We start from the raw sequence: 15,971 nt of genomic DNA on the forward strand, positions 1-15,971 counted from the left end.
GACACATTACAACAAAGCATTAATCGTGGCACAATGAAATCAAGGACCACTTGATGTGCTATGGTTAAACATTTCTACACTGTGCACAAGCTTTTATGCATAATGATTTTGTCAAGTGACCAGGGAAACACAGAGATAGAATGTCTTGTGATGATCATAACAGAGACAACAGCAGAAAAAAACATGCTATAACTGCAACTTGCGAAAAGCAAAATACATATAGTTTTTGTCAGCATTGTGAATTGAAAGTGTTTAAGAACAGACTTTGGGCCTCATCACGAGTTGGGTGGTATCCCGACTAGGTTTCTGCCCAATTGTATTTGCGTTACCGCCCACCCGGACGGCGGTATTACTGCTGGATCACGGGTTGGGCGCTACCTGTTACTCCCCATACCCCATTGGGTCATCAATGGGGAATTTTCAACGCAACTACTGCATGGTAATACCACAGGCAGTAATTGCACCGAAAATTGTCATTTTCCTGGTGTGTTTAGACCCAGCTCTGAGCAAGGGGTAAACATGTCAGACTCGAGATTTGCCGGATCGGTAAATGCAGGGGTACCTCAGTTACGGCCGCATTTAATGGCTACCGCCCAACTCATGATGTGGCCCTAAATCAGTGACTCACCCCCTGAAGTGTGCCTAAAATAAACCTTTAATGAATGAGTCTAGCAATTATTGTATAGAGCTCCAGAAACACTATGGCCCTCATTACGACCCAGGCGGTAAGGGGTTTACGCCGGCGTAAACATCGCCGACCCTTACCGCCTGAGTACGAGTTCCCTTAGCGCCATGACGGATTTAACACCTGCTTTTAGCAGGTGTTAAAATCCATGGCGCTAAGGGACCTTGTTGTTAATTACGCCACCGTAATTTACGGTGGCGTAATTAACGCCTTCCCCACTCCCATTATGCCCTATGGGGCAAAAATGGGAATGGGGAAGGGTAAATGGGGATTGGGGACTTACCGCCCCGCCAAGGTCGGAATGGGGCGGTAAGTCCGCCACCCACCATGGCGGAATTGCACCCTTAGCGGCATGGCCCATGGTGCTAATAGCACCATGGTTCTCCGCCAAGGTCGTAATGAGGGCCTATGTGTTATTCCTTTCTTATTTAGGGTCACTACTCAAAGTGTTACACTTGTGGAACCCCTGTTTTTTTTAAGAGGCCTGAACGAGAAAGCCAGCTACTCCAGAAACAAAGAGCAACATGGTGCTGGCTGGCCACAGCCCAGGAGGTCCATTTAAAAAAAAATAATGATTAAATTGTATTTTAGTGGTAGCAAGGGAGATCTCAGGGGTCGCAGTTGCGACCCCTGGCGACCCACAAATGACGTCCATGGTGGTAGATGAGTCAAGTAATGTTCTATCTACAGGCCTTTTGGATTACAAGTATAACGAAAGATTGCGCAGTCACTATGTCAAATGTGTCGCTTTTATGGGGAAGATGGCTTAGCAGTAATGATAGGAGTGGTGACCCTCTTCTGGTCATCTTTGTTTGCTTGGGGGGGGCAGGCTGACCCTCCAACAGACAATGGGGTTGTGGGTGAATATATTTCACATGGGCATGATTGGCAGGCTCCTCTTAGAAGATTTACAGTGATATAAAGAGTCAGTTGAACAGCAGCATGTCTATGTGCCCAGCCTGTACCATGGTGATGCCATATTTTGAACAAGCTTATTATACTGTCACCCTGTAGTTTGCCTCAGGCAACATGGGATCTTGGATGTAGAGGCCACTGCAAAGACAGTTTTCAAAAAGAATGGGTATCTTCGGGAAAGAGAAGATCACTTCTGCCTTTTCTTGCTTCTGTTTTGTAGGAGTGGTCTATGATAAGTATTTATGCACCCTCCCTAAAGAGGATCTTCTTAAACTTTGAGTAGAATGAGAATTCTACACACAAGTGTAAGTAGATCCTCCAAAGGGACATCAGCTGGAACCTGTTATTCAAAGCAATTAGTACCTACTCGGTAGACTGCCTACCGGGTAAGGTTGGAACCCATCCTGGCTATTTTGTGGCTGAGGAATGGGAAAGGTCACAGCCTGAGGTTAATCATATGGTTTGTGATGAAGTCGTTCAAACTTTAGGAGCCTAGTGTGAAAGTGAAACAGGTGGTGGGGGCTGGCTCCTCTGAAGGTTAGGTTTTGATTGGTGAAGTTCGGTCAATGAAGCAATTAGCAAATGGTAGGGGGGGTGTGAAGTTTCAGAACGTCAATGAGGCAGAAAACGATCACTGGCAATCTATTGCTGTTCTCCTTTGACCTTGCCCAAAAGTGCATGGGACTCAGAAGGTGATTTTTCGGGTCCAAAACTAATTTGATTTGTAGAGGTCAGCAATCAGAACAAGCAGATCCAAATAAAAAAATGTTGTTTAATGGCATTAGTTCATTAGGCAAATCATTACGCAGAGGACTACTGATTAGGTAGTGATTCTTATTGAAGTTTTACATATTCATTTATATTTATAAATATGTATTTATTCATATAGTTATTGTATAGTATAGTTATTGTTAGGCACAGTGATGAATTCAAAAGCTAGCATATTTATTTGTGTGGTGGGGACACTAGAGGAATTAAGAAAGTAATATTATACTGTCCATAAAAAAATAAGAATTCTATTATATTTATGTATGTGTATGTTGTTTTGCAAAACATAAGAGGTGATGGCTGGAAGGTTTTGAATTCATCCTAACCTCTGACATAGCTCTGGGCAAACCTCCAGAATGTAATTCTTCACCCTGCCAATCTATTACAGAAAGGGGAAATGCCTGCAAATCAGGCTTGGTCCCACCCCAAAACTGGTCCCGTCTGAACTGCATGTCACATCACCTCTGCATGAGATATGGTCAATCATGCCACCCTTACAAATCAGCTCCAGGATATCCTTTGCATCACAGACCTGGCTTTGGATTGGTTGACCTCCTTCCTCACTGACCGACCTCCCCAGGTTTAACTGGGCCCTTTTCTCTCCCCCATCACACTCTCCACTTGCGGCATCCCTCAGGGCTCTATCCTCTCACTATGGCTCTTCCACACCTACCTTGCCCCTCAAGCCCATTTGATCTCTGCCTTCACTCCTCAATTCCAGTGTTATGCAGACGACACACAACTCTCCTTCAAGCTTCCCTCAACTGTCTGGCTGCTAAAGGCTAAAAACCTTGGTGTCATCCTCGACTCCTCTCTCTCCTTCTCTCCTCACATCACAGACCTTGCCAAGAAGGCCCAATCTTAGCTGCACACGCTCAGAGGAATTCTCCCTTTCCTCACCTTCCCCGAGAAACTCATTGTCTCCAGAGCCCTGGTCCTCTCTAGGCTGGACTATTGCCAAAGCCTCTTCCTCAATCTGCCTAAATCCCCCTTTTTTCCCGCTTCAACTAATCCAGAATAGGACTGCAACGCTTATCCTTGGCCTCGAGCCCAGGGACTATATCTCTTCAGCCCTAAAGTCTCTCCACTGGCGCCCGGTTGTTGTGAGGATCAAGTTCAAGGCCCTCTGCATCATCCACAAGGCTTTCTGGGGCCTGAGACCCCACCACCTCCGACTCTCACTCCCTAAATACCTCGCTGCTAGAGCCCTTTGGTCTTCTAGCTCAAACTCTCTGCAGATCAGACTATTTTCTTTTCCAAGCAGATAGTGGGGGGGTGGTGAGGTAGTTCTCTCTCTTCCGCAGGAGCCTCCCTCTGGAATGGCCTCCCTACCCCTCTCAGGCTTGAGTCGGATCTCCTTAAATTCTGGAAGCTTCTCAAGACCCTCCTTTAATCGTCTTCCTTCCCTCTCCCCCTCCCCAGCTAATGTCCCCCTCTACCGCATTTTGACAGGCTGCCTGGCTCTTTCTGAGTCATACAGGGCACCAGGCGCTGCTCACACAGTCTACCCCAGCACTTTGTTCTCCCCTGACCCCCCCAAACCTGCACTTGCCCTAGCAGGCTCCCTCCCCATGTACTAGACTGCCAGGGCCTACACCCTTGCTGAGCCCGGTTCAGTCCTGTCCTCAGACTTAGCATGTGGACCCTCATTCCCTGCAGTCCCCGCTTTCCACTGGCACTTGTCCAGCAGGCCTCCCCTTAGCACTCACCTCTTGCCCCCTCCCACTACCCCAGCACTCGCATGCTCTCCAGTCTTCTCTCCACATCTTAGCACTTCCCCCACCCACTTCCCAGCACTTCTTGTTACTGCACTTGCATGATCCGAAGGACGCAAGGCCTAATATAACCGTTTTTTGTTATTGTTCATTCTTGACCCACCTCCCCCTCTTTTGTTTTGTGGCACATTGAAACACCATGTGCTGTATAGGCACATTACAAATAACCATTAATTAAAATAAAAGAAATACATAAAAATAAATAAATTAGATCACAAGCAACCCCAGACATGTTTCATCCATGTTGTCATACATATATTCCTCTTTGTACATACATTTAATTACTCATTTTTCTGATGGTGATAAGTTTAAGGACCTTCCAAATAGAGGTTACATGAAGGATTTGGGAGAGTTAGAACTTTATACTGAAAGTAGCGCAATAAACAGTCTGCATGTCTTTCAACACAGTTTTTTTTGTAGGAAAACTGTAAGGATGGTGTTCTTCCTGTTCTGTCATTTTATGAGTTAGGGAGGAGTGACTAGGGGTCACTCAGAGTAGCAGAGCCACCTCCAGAGTTGTAGGGTATTTAGGCCTTAGAATGGGCTCTCTGGTGTGGTAGACTGCTTTTGGTCACATAGCTGCTAGCTGAAGGTGAGTTTCCAGACAACGGTAGATGTGGTGCACGACGGAGGGGTGTATGCAGCTGGCTCATCTGCAGAGGTGGTTCTGGCGGAAGATGGCCAGTGGTAGTGCCTTGGTCAGAAGACGATGGAGTGCTGTAAATTTGGGGGGCACTGCTGTTAGCAAACATCCTGATGCAAGGCAATGCCACAATATAGAGAGGCAGAGTGCCCCTTATGAGGGAAGTTGCTTATCAAGCGTGGCTGTTTCATAACATAATAAAGCAGTGATGTTTTGATCAGGGTCATTGGGCAACTGAAAGAACCTGGTGTACTGTGGACTCTGCACTGAAGGTGCAGATCAATGCGAAGTGGATAGTGTCCAAGTTTCCAAAGGGTAGTCAATATGTTGGGTAGCGTTTCTAGTTACCACTAGAAGTTGTTGCATGCTGAAAGGTCTTTTTGAAGCTTGCTCATCTGGCGTGGTGGTGCGTTTAGTATTTTCGTGATGTTGGTGCTGGGTCAGAAGATGATGAGGGCCATGGACCAAAGGTGCCACCAAGTTCCGTGAGGTGCGGCAATACCACAAATATAAACTGGTAAAGTGCTGTTAGGGGAAATGTTGCTTACCAAGTGTGGATGTCTCTTAAACCTATGAAAGCAATGATGTTTTGCTCAGGGTCGTAGGGAGACTGACTGAATCAGGTTGGCTAAGCATTGACTGGGCATTTCAACGGGAAACGGGTATGATATGATAAGTCATTTATGACATGCCTGTACACAAGTGTTTCTAGGTGTGACAAGACAACGGAGAGAAGACAGAGGGAGGACAAACAATCTTACTAGGCCTTGTGTCATTCAGGTCGTGAAAGTGTGATAACGAAAAGTGCAAGGGGAAAGGTGAGGGGAAGTGGAGGGGGGAACAGGGCAGCAATGCTCTGATTAAGTGCAGCCAGGGCAGCGTAGCTCTGGGTAGTGCAAAGAGATCAAGGGACTGTAGGGTTACAGTTACAGCCCCTAAGTTTGTGGCAGGCCCTGTGGCAGTGCAAGGGTGACTGATAAAGACCCAGTCGGATTCTGAGGGTAGCTAAGCAACCAGTCGGTACAGCAGACAGGTAGGTCAGCAGGGGAGAGAAAGCAGAGGAGAAGAAGAAAGTGTTGAGCTGCTTCCGGAACTTCAGGTGGTCCAGCTCAAGTTTGAGAGAGGCAGGGAGGCAATTCCAGAGGGAGGCACCTGCAGAGGAGAGAAATCTACCCCCCACTCTCTGCCTGGAGAAGCATCTAACCCTTAGATAGTTGGAGGTAGGTGAGCAAAGGGCTCAGAGTTCAAAGTTCCAAAAGGCTGTCAAGATATTGAGTAGCAATTTGTCATGTACTAGCACCATGTCGGCACTGCTGGTGATTGACATTAGGAACAAAGCAAGGGGTCGCAGACGTGTCAATCATTCCCACAAATGGCTGGAATTGGGAAAAGCAGATAGAGGCAAGAGGCAGCCGGTTGGCCTTACATGATCCAACTTCTCATGCTAGATTGTTTTATGTTGATGCCAGGCGTTGTTGGGATGATGGGGAAGCCTCGTAAGACTGTGCTGAAAAACAAAGGTCTGCAATATTTTGACATTAGTACCAATTGCTTTCTGAATGAATATTGCAGCATCTAATAGCCACTGCGTATGTTGCTAATAAATAATATGGCTGAATTGTGTTTCACTTGTTGATATATTTTTCTTTTATTTGCATACTACACTACTCATCTACGTGTATTCAGTGTTTGTGTTTAATCTGTTTTGTAAAATATGATGCTGCAATCCATTCAATTTTTGTTGACTCCTTGGGTTTTTACCTGCTTTCAAGAATATTCCTGGGGAGGTCCCCATGCTAAAGGCATATTGTCATGTCCTAGCTAATGATGACTGCTTTCTTCATGGATTAGTGCTGTACCTGTTTCGAATGTATCAGTGTGCCAAAAATGGTAAAATTCCACTGTTTGCCAAATGCTACATCGTATCTGATATCAACATCAATGAATTACAAAGAGGCTGGACAGTGTGGCTGCAAAAAAAGGATAATACAATCCACAACAGAACAGCAGCAAAACGGTCAGAGGCCACCAGGATCACAAATATAGGAGCCTAAATCACATTATCTATCAGTTCTCATCAACCTCATTACGAGTTCAGCGGTGTGGCCAAAAAATATGATAATGCTGCAGTGGTAACAAAGTTACACTATTCATCTACGTTTATTCAATATTTGTGTTTAATCTGTTTTGTAAAATATGATGCCACAATCCATTCCATTTTTGTCGACTTGCTGGGTTTTTACCTGCTTTCAAGAATATGCCTGGGGAGAACAAAGTTACCACTGCATTAGCACTGCATTACCACACCGCTGAACCACAGGTTTACTGCAAAAAATTGGCAAATCGATGGAATTACTGCAGGCAGCATTACTGCCAGAGTGGCAAGCCCACCAAAATCCCCATAAATGGCGACCAACACCACCTACCAACACTTGTCATCTGGCAGTAATTCCGCCGGTTCAAGTGGTGGTAACGGTAAATCCATTTGGTGATATCGCATTGGATTTACCTGCCGAGATACCACCAAACTTGTAATGAGGCTGTATGTCTTTACATCCAGGCACTTATATATATATATTGATGGAAGAAACAACAAAAAAAACAGAGGAAGCGGTTGAGGCAAAACAATGGGATGAAGAGGCAAAGGAAAACCAGACAGGGACATCGGCAAATCAGAGAGGTCGACGCGCTCTGGGAAAAAGACTGTAACTCAACTATGAATGTGATCCAAGACATGTCTATAGTGAATCTTTCTTTACACATCCTTAACCCAGCACAGACCAAAGTACTGAAACTCAGCCTCAACCTTTGTCCCACGGCACAATACGCTTACGCCCAGACAAGAATTGATTTTGATAAATACATGCAGAAAATTCGATTGAGGAAATTCTTTGCTATCAATCCGCCCAAACAACAGCGTGAAGTTTCCCTCCCTGGGTCCCCGGAAGTTGCCATTGAAGTCATACACACATTTTCGGATCTCTTACATCTGGAGTCTGGTCTCCCAGCTGGTGAATAGGTTCCTGAAAGCGAGTGGGAATCTTTCAACATACATACCAATTGGCCAAACAAAGCAAACTCAAACTCAAATTCAGGTTCAATCCTACATTCCAGCTTGCAGGTCATATGGAAGCATTTCAGGACATGGTCATACATGACTTGAAAAACACACGCAAGAGTGGAAGTCATCCCAATTACAATCTGACTAAACTCTCATTGAATTACAAAATGTATCGGACTGCATCATCAAAGCCTCCAATAAAGGCACTAATATAGTCATACTAAATAGATACATACGTGAAGCAAGATGACAGCTCATGGATAAAGTGTGCTATAAAAAACGTGTGTGTGACTCATCAACCACCATGAACCCTAAACCTATCTAATTCCTGAATTAATGGTGTAATCTGGGTTTTCTAGATGAAGATGAATGCAAGTATTTACATCCTAAATTTCCTATTATGCCCACTATATACTTCTTACCAAAGTTCCACAAATGTGCGAGAAAAAACCCCAGGAAGACCCATCGTGACTTTGAGTGGAGCTTTACTTGAAAATATCTCCAAATTAGTAGATGAGCCCTTGATTTCCTTTGTTACCTCACTACCGCCATATCTGAGAGACACCAAGGACTTCCTTAATAAAATCAACGGGATCCCATGGGAATCAACTTTCCTACTAGCCACCTTGCATGTCGTTTCTCTGCATACATCAATTAAACAAGAGGATGGTATCAAGCATGTGCATTTTTCCTCAACACCAGATCCATTCACTTTTTACTACACGGCAGGGTGATCGTAAAGATGATTCGCTTATGTCTTACCAAAAATATCTTCTTGTTCAATGAAGAATATATTATTCAACTCAAAGGAATGGCAATGGGGACCATCTTTGGCCCTTTACATGAATCTCACAATGGGTTGGTGGGAAAAGTTTGTGGTTTGGCATGGTGATAATGGCCAATATACAGACACAATCGTGCTCTGGCTATGCTATATAGATGATTTATTCATCATATGGCAAGGCAGCACAGATGATTGGCTGGCCTTTGTCAATATCCTCAACCAAATTAGGCTCAATTTCAAATTCACAGAGAGTCACAGTCGCACGTCAATAGTATTCCTGGATGTTTTAATCAAAGAAGATCAAGGGGAACTCATTACTGAATTGTTGAGGAAACCGACAAGCTCCAATACAACACTTCATTGCACAAGCAATCATCCCCGTCATTAAAATGGAGCATTCCATATGGAGAATTCATACGGATACCCAGGAATTGCTCCCGAAACATTTGACAAAGAATGTGCGTTCGTGGCCCAAAGTTTTCACAGGTGCAGATATCCAAAGAAAGTACTTATATGTAGGCATGCAATTTAGGGAGAGATTCCCTATTATTCTCCAATCTAGCACAGAGTAACATCAACAAGGATGAAGTGACTCGAATGATTTTAATATATGGAGAAGGCTCTGTGAAAATTCATCAAATCATACATAGACATTGGCGTGTGCTCAAATGCGATGATTATCTGAATAGGAGCATTGGGGATCAAGTCAATATTACATTTCGTAAATCTACTTCCATCAAAGATTCCCTAGTGGCCAGTCACTTGAGCCCTGCAAAAACTAATCAGCCAGACACATGGTTAAGTAAATCCACTCCGGGGTTCCATTGTTGAGCAGAGCAAGCTATGTACATCCAGTTTTGGTGCATGAAGTTAAAATAACCTCATGGATAACATGTAACACTGAATATGTGGTATATGTTCTTTCCTGTCCATGTAATCAGTGGTATGTTGGCAGCACCATAGGGAAACTGAAACTGAGGATTCTCCAAAATATCAGGGCAATTAAGAATAAAGATCCTGCATACCCTATGGTGTTACAATTTGATAAACATCATGGTGGCAATGTAGAGGGTCTAACCTTCTTTGGCATTCATACAGTCAAGAAACCTCTCATAGGAGGAGAACGCCAACTGCAATTGTGGCCATTAGAAACAAGGTGTGTTCCTGATCTTGAGACAAAAAAACCTCAGACTCACAACTTAGATGAGGAACTCTATACCTTCTTGGGAACATGAACTATTCCCCGGGATTCACATATACTCTGGACAGTATTTCTTCTGTTTTTTATTCTCTATGCAGGGTAGCCTAGTGCCGCCTGTTATGATGAATGTGCGTATAGTGCTCTTGTGTAGGTTTTTTTTCTCACTTGTTTCTGTGTTTCGTACATATCTGATGAAGCCTGACCTGACATAGATAGGATGGGGTCCTTATTAGATTGTTATATCTTTTGACAACTAGGCTCACTAATGCATCTGTTATTTTATCACTTTTCATGAAAACAAATGTCTCTCTGTTTGTTTTTGTTGAGTCAATATAGAGAGCAGGGCTGTCATGCGGCTCTGACAACTAAGATGTTGGGTGTTGGTTATGTACAATAGTGTGCCTTGGCTTCAAAAGATCTATAGAGTCTTGGCATTATCTAATTTTTCCAAGAATCTATTATTAGGCACATTAGCAGGGTCATTACTATTGGGGGCGTATGCCTGTTGTTACCTGATCGTTGGAGTTGAGACCCTGGTGGTTACATTAATATCTAACCTTATGAATTATATTTGCTGCTATCCACGATAATAGCACATGCTGTTAGATACAGGGTACCGCACAACCCTTTTTTTTAATGCTGAGACCTTGTAGTTCCACTGGCGCCCCCTATATCCTTTTTCTTGGTGATTACATTCTATGTCCATTGTGCAATTAATTATATGCACGATTTATGATACTGAGGAAATCAGTTGGTTAAACAGTTACAGGCACTATGAACTTTATGGTTTTCCACCAATGTTGTATTTTCATATAATGTGTTTTGTGAAAACTGCCTATTTCGCACACAATAAGCACTATGCACCTTATTGTTGAATATCTGTTGTCTATTTCCAGCCCTACACCTGAACTGTGTGATTTTTACATTTGTGCCTTTTGTCCATATAGAAATGGGAGTGTCAGGTGTAGATTATGCCGTATATAATATGTTTAAAATGTATATCTTAATGCATTCAGCACTGTATCAAATAAGGTTGTATTCTTATATAATGTGATGTGTTTAAATAGCCAATTCTGCGCACAACATGCACAATGCACTTCATTGCTGAACATCTGTCAGGCACACAGCAGAGTCTGTCCGTAAGCACTATGCACTGTATGATCCAATATATGATATGCCCTAACTGTACTGTATTTCAATTATTAACTAATAACTTTCATGCACTTGGTTTAAACACATACGGTACCATGAGGGCATGATTTATTCATTTTTCGGTAATACATCGCCCTAAGCCACGGGACTGATATGTAGAACCATCATAAATTAGAGACCTCTCATACGTTTACCAATGACTACTGCAGTACTGTGCACTTTGAGGCATATTCTACATATTGGCATTTATTTGTGTATATCTGGATATTTGCAGGTATGCATGCACCAGACCGTCCAACATGGCCGAAGCACAATACATTGCAGGCACTGAGCAGTCTAAAGTGTTGTAGGGCTTGTGTTCAGACTGGATCACAGAGTTGTCATGCAGCATGTATAGCTGGCACTCTCACTGACTCTCTGTACGTGAACACGCAGTTGGATCAGGGCCGGTCTTTGTGTCAGGCAGCTCAGGCGGCTGCCTGACGTCAGACAGGCTCTAGGGGGCGCCGCACAGCGGTGCTCTGCATCAGTGCAAGCTAGGCCAGGCTGGCCACACAACAGCTAGTCCTTGATTTTGATGCCCATCACCATGTATTAGGAGGAGCAGTGAGCACTGCTTCAGGCTGCAGCCTTTGCCACCAGGCAGGGCAGCAGCAATTGAATTGCTTTGTCACTTCCCCCCGGCCGGGCCCCGGTGACGCTGGCGCCAGCCAGGCCCATGGGCGCACGTGCAGCGTGCCCTCAGCAGGCCATGTGCGCATGCGCACTGATAGCTTGATGATTGGGGCTGGCCTGGCTGGCGTCGGCCCCCACCATTTGGAAAACAGGAGCAAATGGAGAGGATGCATGCATCATGCATAGCACAATATCAGGTAAGTCAAATGTACTGTGTTTGGGGGCGAGGGCGACTGCAACATTTTAGATGTTGATGCAGCAACAGGCGCATCCCATCCGATTCCTTGTGAGCAGCAGCAGCACCGAGCCACGAGACACAGGTGCAGGGTGCTGCTGCTGCATACATGGAACAACATGCCCGAGACCACGCAATCCTGCGACGCATAATACATGAAACTAACTGTCAACTTCAAGTGTGTGTGTGTGTCCACACGTTGGCACATGTATGGTGTGCTTGCACATCTTGTCCATGTTACGTATCTTCGTGGGCCACCAAGATACTTAACATGGATAAGATGTGCAAACACGCCATACATGTGCCGACGTGTGGACACACAAGTTGACAATTTCATGTATGCGTGCAGCCTGATTACGTCTGGCTACATCAAAGCCGAGTTCTTCCAGTGTTTCTGCCCCCGTTTCAGATAAGACTTTGGGCAGTGGGCTGTACTGCGGGGCGGGCCCGCCGCCCTGTTATCAATTTGTGATGGCATGCCATGAATTTAAGTGCTGGGCCCGGTCCCATTGAACAAATTGGGAGGGATAGTGGCGGGGGTCCGGGGCATGAACAGAGCTGGAAAGTGGCATGGGAGACTGGAGGGAGGGCGAACAGGGCAGGATTATAACCAGAAATATGGTGGTGAAGAAAAGGGGGGCAACGGGAGGAGAATAGGTGGGTGCATGATTGCAGAGTATTGCAGGGACAGCCTGGGCAGAGAGGTGGGTGCATTGCAGGAGGCAGAGAGGTGGTGCATGTCTGAGCATTGCAGGGACAGACTGCGGCCTCCTACTTACAACAAATACGTAAATACAAATGAAGGTCTATTTGCTTGGGTGTTTTGCCTGCTTCCGGATTTCCCCAGTATGCATTGACTGCCATCTCACTCTGTTCTGAAATCTCTCATTTGAGAGCGTGCCGAGTTTCTTCACGGCTCGAAGTGCGGTGGTCAGGTGGTGCAGCAGGGAACTCTTTCAGGCCCAGCCTCTGCACTTTCAGTGATAGGAAGTCTGCGGAAGCCCCTTCCCGCTCGGGGGTCTTTTGCTTAGTTTGCAGCAGGGTCAGCTTGTGTCTCGACTCTCGCCAGATCTAGGAACTTCATCTTCGTCACCTCTCATCTCCTTGTGGACTCCTCTCTTTTCTCAGCTCGGGGTCTCCGTGGGGTCTCGTTCCGTTTCCACTCCGAGGATGTTTCTCGTCGCCCCAGTGTTCATCCCAGCTCTTGCTACCCCTCTGGTTCTCAGAATGAAAAGTTCCTGTCGGGGCAGGTGATGCTGGAAGGCCCGGGCGCTGTGCTGAAGAGGGACGGCTGGCTGTGGCTCATGTTCACTTTGGAAAAGAAACATGTCCAATTTATTCAGCCAATAACTTGTCATTATCATGCAAGCATGCCCCTCCAGCTTGTTTTTTTTAACCTAGGCTTTGCACTTGAAAAAGCACATTTCAGGCATGAAACATGCATCAGCCAAGACCTTACGAATACAAAGTAGTTTTAGAAGCAAATCTGGAAGGAAAATCAACCAATAAGCAGCGCCCTTGCCTAAAGCAAACCAATACTAGTCACGGCATAGGAGGTACGCCAAGTATCTATTCCTCCAACAATCAATTCAAATAAATGTTTTGGATTACGTGATCATTTAAAAGCTGGTAAAATAGCTCGGTGGGTTGAGCCCTTACTGCTGCGATCTTTGTGTGATCCACAGGTAGCAAGGTTCGAATCCCGGCAAGACCAGCTCGCTATGTCATCCCTTTGAGGTAGATAAATACCAACTTTGGTTGGGAGGACGATGATGTATTTAACTATGTTCTATGAACAGCATTCAGGTATAATCGCTATGTAAATAACAAATCATAACTAAAATGTTCACAGATTACTACTTTAAAATCAACCACACACAAGACGACCTCTCAACAATAAACATTCCTTGCACTGACCAGAACACCTCTGGAAAAACATGCAAGTCAAGCAGGTATATGGCGGGGGCCAAATTCACCTGCATTTTCTCATCTACACTAAATATTCACAGCCACTCGTGGTGCCATTAGCACAGACATAGCCCGAGCTGCAGTATATTCAACTACATATCCAAAAAAGGGTCCTACACACACCCAGCGAGTAGTAGACATTGGTGCAGTGTATCTTCCAAGGATCCCCATATCCCTTTCCCCAGAGTTGATTTAGTCTACGGGTCCTCGTCTAGCACTGGGTGGCTAGTTGACACAGAACCCCTATTCTTATTGGGGATTTATATATCGCAAACCTAGCAACAGAGCACTGTACATGTCGTTGACGGTATCATGCGAGCTAAGGAGGGTTAACAATATGTGGCATGATATGATGTGATGCCGAAAGGGAAGGAGCCTAGGTAGCACCTAGGTATTGAATGAAGAGTAAGATCTGACGTGAACTGCAAGAAGCCATCTATATTCACATTGCAGAACACAGCAGTGAGTGCTGCCCACAGCTCCCTTCCCCTTAGTGGGACTCACACCGCAAAACCACCAAACGGTCACGCTTTCATTTCTTATAACCTAGAATAGATGCTGGGGCACGTGTGAGAATCCTGGGCTTGTGATACATATATACACTCTGCTGCTGGCTACCGAGGCTCAAGAGGCACAAAGACAACCTCCTGCAGTGATCCACAAGAACCACCACTAATCTACTTGTTCGAGGGGATCCTCCTTCCGTGCCAGATACCCAGGTTTCTAGGTCTTTTCTATGAGTACTAAGCTGCGCCCTGCACAGACACAGGTGCATACAGTTTCCCCCCACACTCCCCCAGCTGGCCCCAGTTGCGTACACTCCCCTCCACGCACTACAAAGCTATGGGAATCCTGCTTGCATCCCTTATACGGATGTGAAAGCCCGGCCAAGTACACAGCCAGCCTTTCTTTAACGCACTCTGGCCATCTCTACCCATTGCAGTGCACAGGTCCTGCTTCCATTATCCATCCCGTATACCCGGAGCGGTGGAGCAATGTTACGAGACCATGGATTCAACCGTCTGCACCCAGATAAGGTAGAATGCACCCCCTGCCCCAGCTGTGGAGGGTTCTGCTTCCATCCCATGTAGACAGACTGCTGCAGCATGTGTGTGAGAAGTAGACTGCTCCAACACACACACCCTGCATGGACACTGCAGCCTCTCACTGTCGCACAGACCCTTCCACCCGCTCTTTCCTTTCATCTCTCCCCTATGTCCTGTTTCCATCCCATGTACCGTGACAGTATGGGAGAAGCAGGGACAGCACGGTGCGGGGGCTGCCCTGTGAACCACGAGAGAGCCCGGGACTGCTGCTGCTGACGAGAGTTGGGTCTCTTCTGCTTTTAAACCAGGAGCAGGAGTGCCTCTTCCTGGATCTGTGATGTCGGGGAGTCCTCGGCTGTCTACAACACCCCGCCACTCAGCAGAAGCAGGCAAACAGGAGAGGGGCAGTGAGGGGGAGACGGGGAGTGGAGGGAGGGGAGATAAAAGGGATACAAGAGGAGAGGGAGGGGAAGAGCAATAGGAATGGAAGGAAAGGATGGAGAACAAAGTGAGAGAAAGGGGTTAGAGAACATCGAAGGCGGACAACAGAAAGGGGGAGTGCAATAGGATAAGTAGAGGGGGAACAGAAGGGTGAGGAAATAAGAAGTGAAAGGACGAGGGAAAATGGGTGGGGGCTGAAGTGAACAGAAGAGAGATCATCATGGGGACTGGGGGGACGCGAAGAAATCAGGGTAGGTAAATGGCCCAATGGGGTTAAGGGAGAGTGGGTGAAAGTGGAGGGCGCGAACAAGGGGAAAGGGCGACAGTGGAGGAAGGAACTAATGAGCAGAAGTAGATGACAAGGGGGGCAGGGAGAGGGTAGACAGAAATGGGGTGGCAAGGAAAACAGTGTGTAATTGCATCCACGCACCCCATGGATTTTTATGTGGTTAAAATGTATACCACACACGGTTGTCATTTGCATTGGATACAGGTGCAGTGACCGATATGAAAGAGAGAGGTGGGGGGAGAGGGAAAATGCAAGCTAACTTTGCTGATGCCTTCCTAGGTAAACTGAGCAGCTCTGTGTCTGTGTATGGGTTTCAGGTATTTTTGCATCCAC

The sequence above is a fragment of the Ambystoma mexicanum genome, chromosome 10, assembly GCF_040938575.1.
Source record: "Ambystoma mexicanum isolate Mex_15411 chromosome 10, UKY_AmexF1_1, whole genome shotgun sequence".
Lineage (NCBI taxonomy): Eukaryota > Metazoa > Chordata > Amphibia > Caudata > Ambystomatidae > Ambystoma > Ambystoma mexicanum.